The sequence below is a fragment of the Meles meles genome, chromosome 11, assembly GCF_922984935.1.
Source record: "Meles meles chromosome 11, mMelMel3.1 paternal haplotype, whole genome shotgun sequence".
Taxonomy (NCBI): domain Eukaryota; kingdom Metazoa; phylum Chordata; class Mammalia; order Carnivora; family Mustelidae; genus Meles; species Meles meles.
In genome coordinates this window covers 9829855-9841901 of record NC_060076.1, presented here as the reverse complement: position 1 = coordinate 9841901, position 12047 = coordinate 9829855, and the positions used below count along the sequence as shown (strand labels likewise).

Below are 12047 nucleotides of genomic sequence, written 5' to 3'. Positions count from 1 at the left end.
ACACATTAATCAACTGTTTATGTTACTGGTAAGGCTTCAAGTCAACAGTAGGTTATTAGTAGTTAAGTTTTGGGGAGTCAAAAGGTACACATGGATTTTCACCTGTGCATGGAGTGGGTGCCCCCAACCCCACATTTTTCAAGGGTCAACTGCGTAAAAGAAGTAGACACTGTTTTTATTAGGGAAAAAGACCTTGTGTCTATCAAAAGACTTTAAACTAAAAAGGCTAAAAGAATTCAAATAAATAAATAGCCCAAATTAAAAAAATAAAATGTTTTGCTGCTGAGGAGTTCCATCTGTTCCTGCTGCTTATAACCCACCCAGAGGGTCACTATGTGCCGTGACAATGACGATGCGCTCAGAAGAACAGAGCAGTCCTGCTGACTGAGGATTCCTCATGAGGGCACCCAGCCTCAGACCAAATGGAGTCCCCGCCTCGTCTGGGTTAATCCCATCTTATCCTTCTGTCAGGACTCTACTCTTGGCAAATGTAAGCCCTGTCCTTAGCACAAGAAAGTAGTCCTTTTGTGGCCTATTTGGAGGTCATTAAACTGATTTATGTGTATCCACCCTCACAAAACTTTTCTGGATCAACCCCGTCAGAAATGCTTTGTTTTGCTCCGAACTCTAGATTACGTTCCCCACACCGCTCAGCTGCCTCGCCTCATAGTCATTCCTGCACAGTCCCCATTCCCTTGCTAGACTGCAAGCTCCTTGAAAGCAGTCGCTGTCTCCGTCTTTCCTCCAAACGCCCCAAGCAAGGGCCGCGAAGACCGTTCCCAGACAACTGCAAAACATGAACTGGTCACCAAGGCAGTGAAGGGCAGGCACCGCTGCAAATGCTGGAGATACTGCGTGTGTGGATTGACAAGACCAAGATGGTCGACAGGACGGAAAAGTGACGGATGATCTGCAGAAGCTGCGAATCCGCATCTCCCTGAGCATCTAGAAGCGAACGCCAAATAGTCACCATTAAGAGGATGAAAAAAAGGCTCACGTTCAGACCTCAAAGAAAGATGGGGAAAAGCGTGGCACGCGTTCAACAGGTAGAATTAAAAGCAGGAGCTCCATTAATTTACCATCTAAACTGGGATAGTTCTGAAAAGGGATACTGTGAATAATTGCATCAAGACTGTGTGGAAACTGAGACTGTATCAGCCAAACCAGGACATATGGTCACCTTATAAGTGTCAGAAGAAACCAGAGGATATGACCAGGGAGCAGAATTCCCTGCTTCATCTCTTTGTATGGAGACCACCCATAGATACAGGTACCAAATGTTAGCATCCCAATTATATTCTCCTGTTTGCACGTATGTTAGACTATGTTTTGTTCTCAATAAGTGGTTTTAATATACTAACCAATATTGACACAATCCTCTCAAGATTAATAACAACCATCCCACAAACACTGAAGATACAATGAAGCTATCATATCAGCCAGAGAGATGGTAAGATTCCTTGCCCTCAAGAAGCTAAGCCCCAGTTAAATGATTCCTGCAGGTACTTTCCGCTAATAGTTGCCAAAGGCCACTGCTACAAGCAAATACACTACAGCAGGAAGGTATCTCAAAGAAATATTGGAAAAGATGGGTAGCTGGAAAAATGAACACAGTAAAGAAGAGAAATACACTATTTTACATGGTACTGCCACATAGACGTAGACATTTTAAGTTTTTTTTTTTTTTAATTTGACAGACAGAGATCACAAGTAGACAGAGAGGCAGGCAGAGAGGGAGAGGAAAGCAGGCTCCCCGCTGACAGAGAGCCCAATGTGGGGCTCGATCCCAGGACCCTGGGATCATGACCTGAGCAGAAGGCAGAGGTTTTAACCCACTGAGCCACCCAGGAGCCCCGACATTCTAGAAAGAAAACACAAAATTCGCAGGAAGTATTTGTGGCAAACAGCTTTGTTTGCTCTGCAGTACCCATTTCCCTTGCTTTGTGCGATTACTGTTCTTGCCATTGCATTCTGTGCACTCCCAGTAGGAAAAAAAAAATGCTTCCATTTGGAAGAAAACATAATTCAAGGGAGAGAGAGAGAAAAAAAGGAGAAGGAGGGAAAGAATGAATCAATCAAAGAAATTGTTAATTGCATATGTAAGATTAATAGCTCAAACAAAGAGACCTCAAGCTTTACAGACGGGCACTGAAATGCTTACAGATGAAGCGATGGGATATCTGAGATTTGCTTCAAAATACTCAGTGTCAGGTGAGTAGGTACAGATACAGAGAAAATCAGATTGGCTCTGTATTTATGATTGTTGAAGCTCAGTGATGAGTACACAGGGGTTAATAATTCACCTAATTTTCTTTGGGTTTAAAACTTTTCATAGGAAACAGTTATTTGGGGTTCATCTATAGTATGGTCCCAATTTTAGGAAAGCACTTCTCTCTATTCTTCTATTTAAACATATGCATGGAAAGATACCCGGGATAATGTTCAGCTACTGTTTATGATGCTCATGTCTGGGTGGTGAGGTCTGGGATAGCTTCATTACTTTCATATTTGAACTCTTTACCTAACTTAAATTCAAAATAACAATGTTATTTTCCCAAAAATAATGGACCGATATTTTTTTTTTTTAAAGATTTTATTTATTTGACAGAGAGAGATCACAAGTAGGCAGGGAGGCAGGCAGAGAGAGAGAAGGAAGCAGACAGCTCCCTGCCTAGCGGAGAGCCCGATGCGGGACTCAATCCCAGGACCCTGAGATCGTGACCTGAGCTGAAGGCAAAGGCTTAACCCACTGAGCCACCCAGGTGCCCCTGATACTTCTTTTTTTTTAAGAGTTATTTATTTGAGAGAGAGAGAGAGAGAGCATAAGTGGGAGGGGCAGAGGGAGAGAGAGAGAGAATTTCACACAGACTTTGCACTGAGCACAGAGCCCAATGTGGGTCTCCATCTCATGACTCCAAGATCACGATCTGAGCTGAAACAAAGAGTCAGATGCTAACCAACTGCACCACCGAGACACCTCTAGAGTGATACTTCTTTTTTCTTTCTTTTTTTTTTTTTTTTAAGATTTAAGAGCACAAGCAAGGGGAGCGGCAGGCAGAGAGCGGGAGAAGCAGGCTCCCCACTGAGCAAGGAGCCTGATGTGGGACCTGAACCCAGGATCCTAGGATCATGACCTGAGCTGAAGGCAGAAGCCCAACCGACTGAGCCACCCAGCTGCTCCTGGAGTGAAATTTCTTAAACAGAAAGGCTAAAATCCAATATCATAAAATGTTAACAACAGTTGAATTTGATCGGTGGGAATATGAATGATTATTTTCTGTATTATTTTTAATTAAAAAATAAAGTACTTGTGAAACTTTTCCAACATAAGTTTTCTCAATCTTGGAACTACTGACATTTTAGGCCAAGTGATTCCTTGTGGGAGGCTGTCGTGAGCACTACTGGGTATCTAGCAGCATCCCTGGCCTCTACCTGCTATACCAGTAGAAATACAATCACCCTACTATCGTAACAACTAAAAATATCTCCAGGTATTATCAAATGTGTCCCTGGAGGTAAAAATCCCCCCTAAGAACTCTAACTGCCCTAACATGTATCTTCTCCAAAGCAGTCCCAATTCTGCAAAATATAAATTCCCCAGTCCTTAGGTATATCCTGCATATCTACTACTAATTTTCAACGTTCTATCATTTTCTTTCTTATTCTTAGTTCAGTTAATAATATTCCACTTGTAGTTCAGACTACCTCAGGTATATAAACCAATTTTGCTGCTGCCAATTTAATGATTCAATAAAAAAAATACTGCTTCTGACACTTCCTTTATTCAGTTCCAAAGCCTGAAACTAAAATCTTAGACTATATATAGTACTACAACCTTCAAGATTATGGGAAAAAGCAATAAAGGTTATATAATCCAATCTCCTTAAAATATACTACTCAACCTTTGGTCAAACTAAACAGTCCCAAGGCATGCCCCAAAGGAGAGTAACTCACAGGATAATACAACTGTCATTTAGCCTCTTACGACTCAAATGAGACAGGCAGACCAGCAGCATGAGCATCACCCCTGACCTACTAAATCAGAATCTGCATTTTAACAAGCTCTCTAGGCAATATGTATCCACATCAAGCTTAAGAAGCTGTTTTTGAGGGAGCCTGGGTGGCTCAGTGGGTTAAGCCTCTGTCTTCAGCTCAGGTCATGATCTCAGGGTCCTGGGATCGAGCTCCACATCGGGCTTTCTGCTCAGCGAGGAGCCTGCTTCCCCCTCCTCTGCCTACTTGTGATCTCTCTCTCTCTCTATCAAATAAATAAATAAAATCTTTTTTAAAAAGCTGTTTTTGAGACAAACTGGCTTGAAGCTGAAGTTTAGTGGGCTATATTCTTAAAATAGAGATTAAGTTTCTTTTATTTTTAGAGATGAAATAAATACTGTACAGTTACAAAACAGCCAAAGGGTAAGAGAAAAATTAATGGAATCTACCTCTACCACCCCCCAAGAAAACTAGCTATAATCTTATGAAACCATTCTCAAAGATGAGACAAATGCCATATTTTAAAATCAAGCTGAGAAAACCAAACAGTTATTTATAATAGATCCTCCGGTTAGGCAAGAAGAATTTAATTGAGTCTCCTTGTAAAGACCAAAGCTAATCTCAATAACATAAAGCTATAGTTCACAACCCTGGCTGATTATCCTGGAATGTTCATTCTTTAAATTAAGATTTTTGAGATCTACTTCCAGATATGATTCAGGAGGGCTGGGATTCTCTATTTTTTTCAACTACTTTAGTCATTTCTGATGATTGATCCTATTTGAAAATCACTGTCTAAAGAGGGTATAAAAAGATACCACTTTCTCTCTCATTACTTTTTAAAATAATGGACATGTGTGTGGCCTATTTCAAATAATTGATATGTAAAAGACTAAAATAAGGGACTCATCAGTCCTGGGGAAAAAACTTTAGATGAAGGGAGATCATGTGGTTTCAAATTATCCACACCTAGAAAAGGGTGGTCTGAGCCACCAATCATGAACTGCCCTGGAAGAAACGAGCCATTTCTGAGTGTTTAAAGTTGAACTCAATTCGGAATGGCCACAACTAGCAACCTTCTTTAGCACTGCAGTGCACACAGTAGGAACACAGAAATATTTTTTCAGGGGCCCCTGGATGGCTCAGTAGGTTAAGCTTCTGCCTTGGGTTTGGGTCATGATATCAGGGTCCTGGGATTGAGGCCCGTGTCGGGCGCTCTGCTCAGTGGAGAGCCTGCTTCTCTGCCCCCCCCCATCTCTCTGCCTGCCTCTCTGCCTACTTGGGATCTCTGTCTGTCAAATAAATAAATAAAATCTTTAAAAAAGTAAAAGAAATATTTTCTTAATGAACAAATGATGAACACTGTAAGATTTTATGAAATATAAGCCAGATAAGTTACACTGCCCTGTGCAAGCAAGACTACAAGACCTCTAGAAAGGTTAGATTTCAAGAAAGAAGAATGAAGAAAAGAAATAGAAGAGGAGGGGCACCTGGGTGGCTCAGTGAGTTAAGCCTCTGCCTTCGGCTCGGGTCATGGTCCCAGGGTCCTGGGATCGAGCCCCACATCGGGCTCTCTGCTCAGCGGGAAGCCTGTTTCCTCCTCTCTCTCTCTCTGCCTGCCTCTCCAACTACTTGAGATCTCTGTCTGTCAAATAAATAAAATTAAAAAAAAAAAAAAGAAATAGAAGAGGAGGGAGAGGAAGAGAAAGAAGAGGAGGAAGAAGAAAAAAATAGAAGAAGAATTTTTCCAAGACAAGTATTTTAGTGGCAACCTCACGGCCTGTTTCATGAATCCATCCGTTCTTTTTGTCTCCCTGTTAACATCATCTCCCTAACTTAATGTCATCTACACTGGAGCCTCATGACTAGTTCTTCCCGCTTCTACTCCTGAACCCCTCACTTCATTCCTGACAAAGCAGCCAGAGTCACCTTTTTAAAGGTCTATGAGATAGATCCAATGACTCAAATAAGAAATTAGTTCAGAAGTCAGACCTTCTCCAGATACAACACGGAGGTTCCGAAACAGCAGCAACAGCATCTGTCTTAGTCTGTTCAAGCTGCTCTCACAAAACAACCACAGACTAGGTGGCGATTAACACAGAAAGTGACTTCTCCCAGTTCTGGAGGCAAGAAGTCTGAGATCAGACTGGCAGCACGTTCAGGCAGGGGCTCTCTTCTGGCTCACACACTTGTGCCCTCACGTGGTGTCCAAGAGTTCAAAACAAGCTCTCAGGAGCTTTTTATAAGACACTAATCCCATGAGGTTCCACCCTCCTAACTTAAAACACGCCCCAAAGGCCCTACCTATTAAGACCATTACCTGTGGAAGTTTGGGTTTCAACACATGAAACTGGGGGGAACACAAGCATTCAGACTGCAACTGCTTCCTTAACCAGACATCCTTAACCAAGGTCTTCCAGGGCTATGACCTTGGCAGTAATTCTAGATCTTCTGATTCCTTTGGTTCCTGCCTGCTTTCTAAACCATTAAACCAGTATTTCCATCAGTGCTCTGAGGTACTTGACAACCTTCCAATAAATTCCTTTTCTGCTTAACTTGGCTGGAATTAGGGGCTATAATTCTCAACCAAGAACCTTCCCTGGAACAATGCCATGCCTCCCTCCCCCCCGAACCATCCCCTTTTAAAGACCTGCCAGTCACCGAGTTTTGCCTTCCCAAAATGGGTATAATTAAAAAGCAAAAATTCTAAATAGCATTTACACTACCAAACATGCCAATACACTTCACACTCCTGCACAGGGTCATCCTGGCATGTACTGTAATCTCAGCTGATAATGCTCATCCACAAAACACCAGTATGGCTAGTTCCACCATCTCACTCTTGTCTCTGGTCAAACTGCCTTATTAGAGAAGACTTCCCTGACCAGTCTATATAAAACAGAAAGACCCTTCCTTATAGGACATTATTTTTCTTCAAAGTTATGATCACCATCTGATACATCATAAATTTGCTTATTTATAGATATTCTATCTTTAGTTACAACATAAACTCCACAAGGGCAGGGACTTTGTTTTGCCATTTCCCTATCTCCAGTGCCGGCAACAGAACCTGGCCCCTAGTAGCTGCTCAACAAATTCTTGTGAAAGAAATTACTAAGTAAATTTTTCTTTTCTTTTTTTTTTTTTAAGATTTTATTTATTTATTTGACAGAGATCACAAGTAGGCAGAGAGGCAGGCAGAGAGAGAGAGGAAGGGACGCAGGCTCTCCACCGAGCAAAGAGCCCAAAGCGGGGCTCGATCCCAGGATGCCAGGATCATGACCTGAGTCGAAGGCAGAGGCTTTAACCCACTGAGCCACCCAGGTGCACCTCTTTTTTTTTTTAATTTATTTATTTGAGGGAGAGAGAGAGCATGAGCGGGAAGGGGAGAGGGAGAGAGAATCTCAAGCCAACTCTGCCCTGAGCACAGAGTCTGATGCTGGGATGGAGCTCATGACCTTGAGATCATGACCTAAGCTGAAAGCAAGAGTTGTACATTTAGCTGACTGTGCCACCCAGGTGCCCCTAGCTTTTTTTATTATAAAAATTTATTTTAAAAACTACACTTATTGTGGCTAGCACTGGGTAATGTACAGAACTGTCCAATCACCATGCTATACACCTGAAACTAATAAACACTGTACGTCAACTATACTTCAATAACGAAAACTTAAAAAATAAAAAATAAATGGATATTGGGATGCCTGCATGGCTCAGTCAGTTAAGCATCATACCTCTTTTCTTTTTTAAGGATTTTGTCTATTTATTTGTCAGAGAGAGAGAGAGAGCAGAAGCAGGGAGAGTGGCAAGCAGAGAAAGAAGCAGATGCCCCGCTGAGTAAGGAGCCCAAGTCGGGACTCGATCCCAAGACCCCAGGATCATGATCTGAGCTGAAGGCAGACCCTTAACTGACTGAGCCACCCAGACGTCCTGCATCTGACTGTTGGTTTTGGCTCAGGTCATGATCTCATGGGTTGTGAGATCAAGCCCTATGGAGGGCTCAATGCTCAGCACAGAGTGTGCTTAAGTTTCTCTCTCTCCCTCTCCCTCTCCCCTCGCTTGCACACACACTTTCTTTCAAAATAAGTTAATAAATAAAATCTTTAAAAAAATAAATGGATATATAAAATGCATTAATTACTTTCTCACACACACACAAACACACACACACACACACACACACACACAGGTTGTGATTTAAGTATGTGCCTCCTAGACCTCCCTTCAAAGAAGGACATGGTGTCCTGTTTGCTAGGAGTGCTGCCACGCCTTCAGGGATCATGCAGAGCTGCCTTGTCCAAGGTCATGTTCCTCCCAAGGCGGCCTACATCCAGTGACTGATGGACAGAAGGGTATCATGGTACAGCCATTTCAGCCCAAAACTCTAGGACAACTCTGAAAGGCCACTTCGGCTCTGGGCTCTCTATGGAGTCAGGTGGGACTATTGCTCAGAACAGCGCTGTAACTCAACTTCTGCCAGATTCTGTCTCCTTCCCATCCCTCTCACAGGTACTGAACACAATGGCACTTCTTAACATCCTGTACCCTAAACTCGACCTCTAATTCTGCTTCCAGAAGACCCTGACCTGGAGCATGCTTGTTGTTAAAACTAAGAAACAAACAAACCAATAAACTTCATCCTTATAAAGTGGAAAACTAACATCCCTGTAACAGATCGTCCTATGATATGCTTTCTCTCCTGCAGAAATGGTTACATAATGAGAGGCCCCTATTTTTAACTAGGCTAAGGCTAACCAGTAAAATCTATTCTTCCATGCATCCAGGTGTGGCCATATAACTAAGTTATGGCCAGTGAGATCTGAGCCAAAGTGATGTATATTTCCAGAACTTGTCTTTAGAGGAGTTAATGTGCCCTTTGCCCTCTGACCTTCCCCTTTTTTTGAAAGCGAACATGGACATAATACTGAGTATCTCAGATCATGCACATGTGGGCAATAACCCAGTACTGGCGCAACCGAACACAAGGAGCCCAGACCCCTGTGGAGCCACCACACCAGCCTCGCCCTTCCCAAACTTAGATTATGACCTGAGAAAATACCAAAACCTCTATCTAGTTGAACCTCTACAGCTTGGGTGACAGCTCCCACTGCTGTCTGTGCTCTGGCTGCCTCTATCCCCAACCCTGTGCTCTCACTCGGCAGGTCAGCATCTGCAGGTCTCTCAAGGGAGACGGCCCTCAGACTGCCAGGACGTCTGGCCATTTTCGCATCCTTCCTCATGAGCGGTGGTCCTCAAGGGTTAGGGTTAGGAAGACAAAGGCTCTACCTTTTCATTCTGTCCTTGATTGAGACACCTGTTAGGAATAAGCTCCAGAATTCCCCTGCAGGACTGAGCCGAAGCCTCCTTGAGGCTTTGCTTGATCCTTGCTAAATCCTTGCTTGACCTGTAGCCTCGTTCTCTCTTCCCAGTCCCTAACCCTACCAAGTTTCCCTGAAACTTTTCCTAGTAAGTCACTTCCCTGTGAAATCTCATCCGATGTTCTGTTTCTGGGGCCCCAAACCTGAGACAGTAGTCATTGTGGATATATTCAATGAGTACCATGCCATTCCCCAGGGTTCATCATAGTTAACACCTGTACACCTTGCCAAACCTTTTCCTCTACAAAATCAGATATACTGTGACTCTTTTAAATAAAAATGGAATTATAAGATAAACCATGCACCTCACCTTTTTCACTTAAAATGGTTCATGGACCTGTGGAATTTAAGAAACAAAACAGAGGAGCACAGGGGAAGGGAGGGAAAAACAAAATAAGATGAAATCAGAGAGACAAAGCATAAGAGACTCTTAACTATAGGAAACAAATTGAGGATTGCTGGAGGGGAGGTGGGTGGAGTAACTGGGTGACGTGCATTAAGGAGGGCATGAGATGTAATAAGCACTAGGTGTTATATGCAACCAATGAATCATTAAACTCTACCTCTGAAACTAGTAGTACACTGTATGTTAACTAATTGATTAAAAAAATAAAAAAATTCATGGACCATATTCCATGATTATAGAATATATATATACACACACACTTCATTATTTTTCAGGATATATGGCTGCCTCTAAACTTAAAGTCCAAATAAATACCCAAACAGTTTTGATATCAAAAATATTTTGATATCAAAAACGTTTTGAGCCAGCACCTGGGTGGCTCTGTCAGAGAAGCATGTGACTCCTGATCTTGGGATCATGCGTTCGAGCCCCACATTGGGTGTGGAAATTTTATTTGTTTATTTATTAGAGGAGAGCAGTGAAGAAGAAATTTACAAAGAGGAGAAACTTCATTGGCTCATACCTAGAGTTCTGCTCATCAGTGAGAAAAAAGATTATATACACATCGACTTCTAAGAACACCAGAAAGAAGCAAGGCAGAATTTACTAAAAATAGATAAACTGGGGACAGCTAGGCAGCTCAGTTGGTTGAGCATCTGAATCTTGGTTTTGGCTAGGGTTGTGGGATCAAGACCTGAGTCAGGCTCTGTGCTCAGTACGAAGTCTGCCTGGGATTTCTCTCCCTCTCCCTCTACGCCCCCCCGACTCATACAATCTCTCTCTCAAATAAATAAATAAATCTTTCTAAACAATAGGTAAATTATATCTTCTTTACCTTACATCTTTAAATTCCTGGAAGGGGTTAAAGGTCTAAAAAAAATTAATATATTTTATATGTATATATAACTTTCAGTACATTAAAACCAAAACATATAACTCTAAATATATTTAAGATATATACAAAACTCATGTAAAAAATTAGGATGTTCTTCTTTAGAGTCTTGTGATTTAAGGAGGCAGGCAGAAGATAAAGGAGAATTAAATGATGTGTTCGTGTATTATTAGTCTAATGCTATTTGAAGTTCAGTGTTTCTAAGGAATATCCTTTTGTTATTGACAAAATATATTTTGCGGGGGCCTGGGTGGCTCAGTTGGTTGAGTGACTGCCTTCCGTTCAGGTCGGGATCCTGGAGTCCCAGGATCGAGTCCCACATTGGGCTCCCTGCTCAGCAGGGAGTCTGCTTCTCCCACAGACCTCTCTCCTCTCATGCTCTCTCTCATTCTCCCTTTCTCAAATGATAAATAAAATCTTTAAAATATATATATATGTGTATATTTTGGATATTTCAGAAGGATATGTTGCTCAAATTATACCTATATTTCAAGGAAGTAGAGTTTATTTACAGATGTTTCATGAGTCTCCAAGAATTAAAATAACAGTCAACAAGCAATAGAAAATTTCTGTATTTCAATAACACCATTATTTAAGATTATAAACACACTTAGAACATAATTGAAAACATACCAGCCTGGGTGGCTCAGTCAGCTGAGGCTCTGACTCTTGACTTCAGCTCAGGTGATCATCTCGGGGTCTGAGATCGAGCCTGCATGGGGCTCCACACTCAGCACGGAGTCTGCTTGAGATCCTCTCCTTCTGCCCCTTCCCCTGTGTGCATACACTGTCTCTCTCTAAAATAAATAAATAAGGGGCACCTGGGTGGTATAGTCATTAAGTGTCTGCCTTCGGCTCAGGTCATGGCCCCAGGGTCCTAGGGTTGAGCCCCTCTTCAGACTCCCTGCTTGGTGGGGAGCCTGCTTCTCTCTCTCCCACTCCCCTTGCTTGTTTTCCCTCTCTCGCTGTGTCTTTCTCTGTCAAATAAATAAATAAAATCTTTAAAAAATAAATAAATAAAATAAATCTTAAAGAAAATGTAATAGTAAAAACGATCTCTTGGGGCACCGGGGTGGCTCAGTGGGTTAAGCCACTGTCTTCGGCTCAGGTCATGATCTCAGGGTCCTGGGATCAAGCTCCACATCAGGCTCTCTGCTCAACAGGGAGCCTGCTTCCTTCTCTCTCTGCCTGCGTCTCTGCCTACTTGAGATCTCTCTCTCTGTCAGATTAATAAATAAAATCTTTAAAAAAAAAATCTCTTACTGGATTACAAGTGTAAAAGAGATTTAATAAAGCAATGTAACATTCATTTTCCACAAACTGACGATACTGGTGCATAAAATCAAACAGAAGCCTTTAAAAGACAAACTTCTATGAA

At 42.1% G+C, this 12047-nt stretch overlaps 1 protein-coding gene across 4 annotated transcripts in view; it reads right to left on the bottom strand.

Annotated features, from left to right (window-relative positions):
* SCAI (suppressor of cancer cell invasion) overlaps positions 1–12047 on the bottom strand; it is a 136034-nt gene that overhangs the window by 82132 nt on the left and 41855 nt on the right. The window contains exon 3 of one of the 4 annotated variants that reach the window (XM_046023539.1): positions 9682–9708. The exons of the other annotated variants lie outside the window; for them this stretch is intronic. The gene's annotated coding sequence lies outside the window, so the exon portion shown is untranslated. The remainder of the gene's footprint in view (positions 1–9681; positions 9709–12047) is intronic. 4 annotated transcript variants of the gene reach the window in all.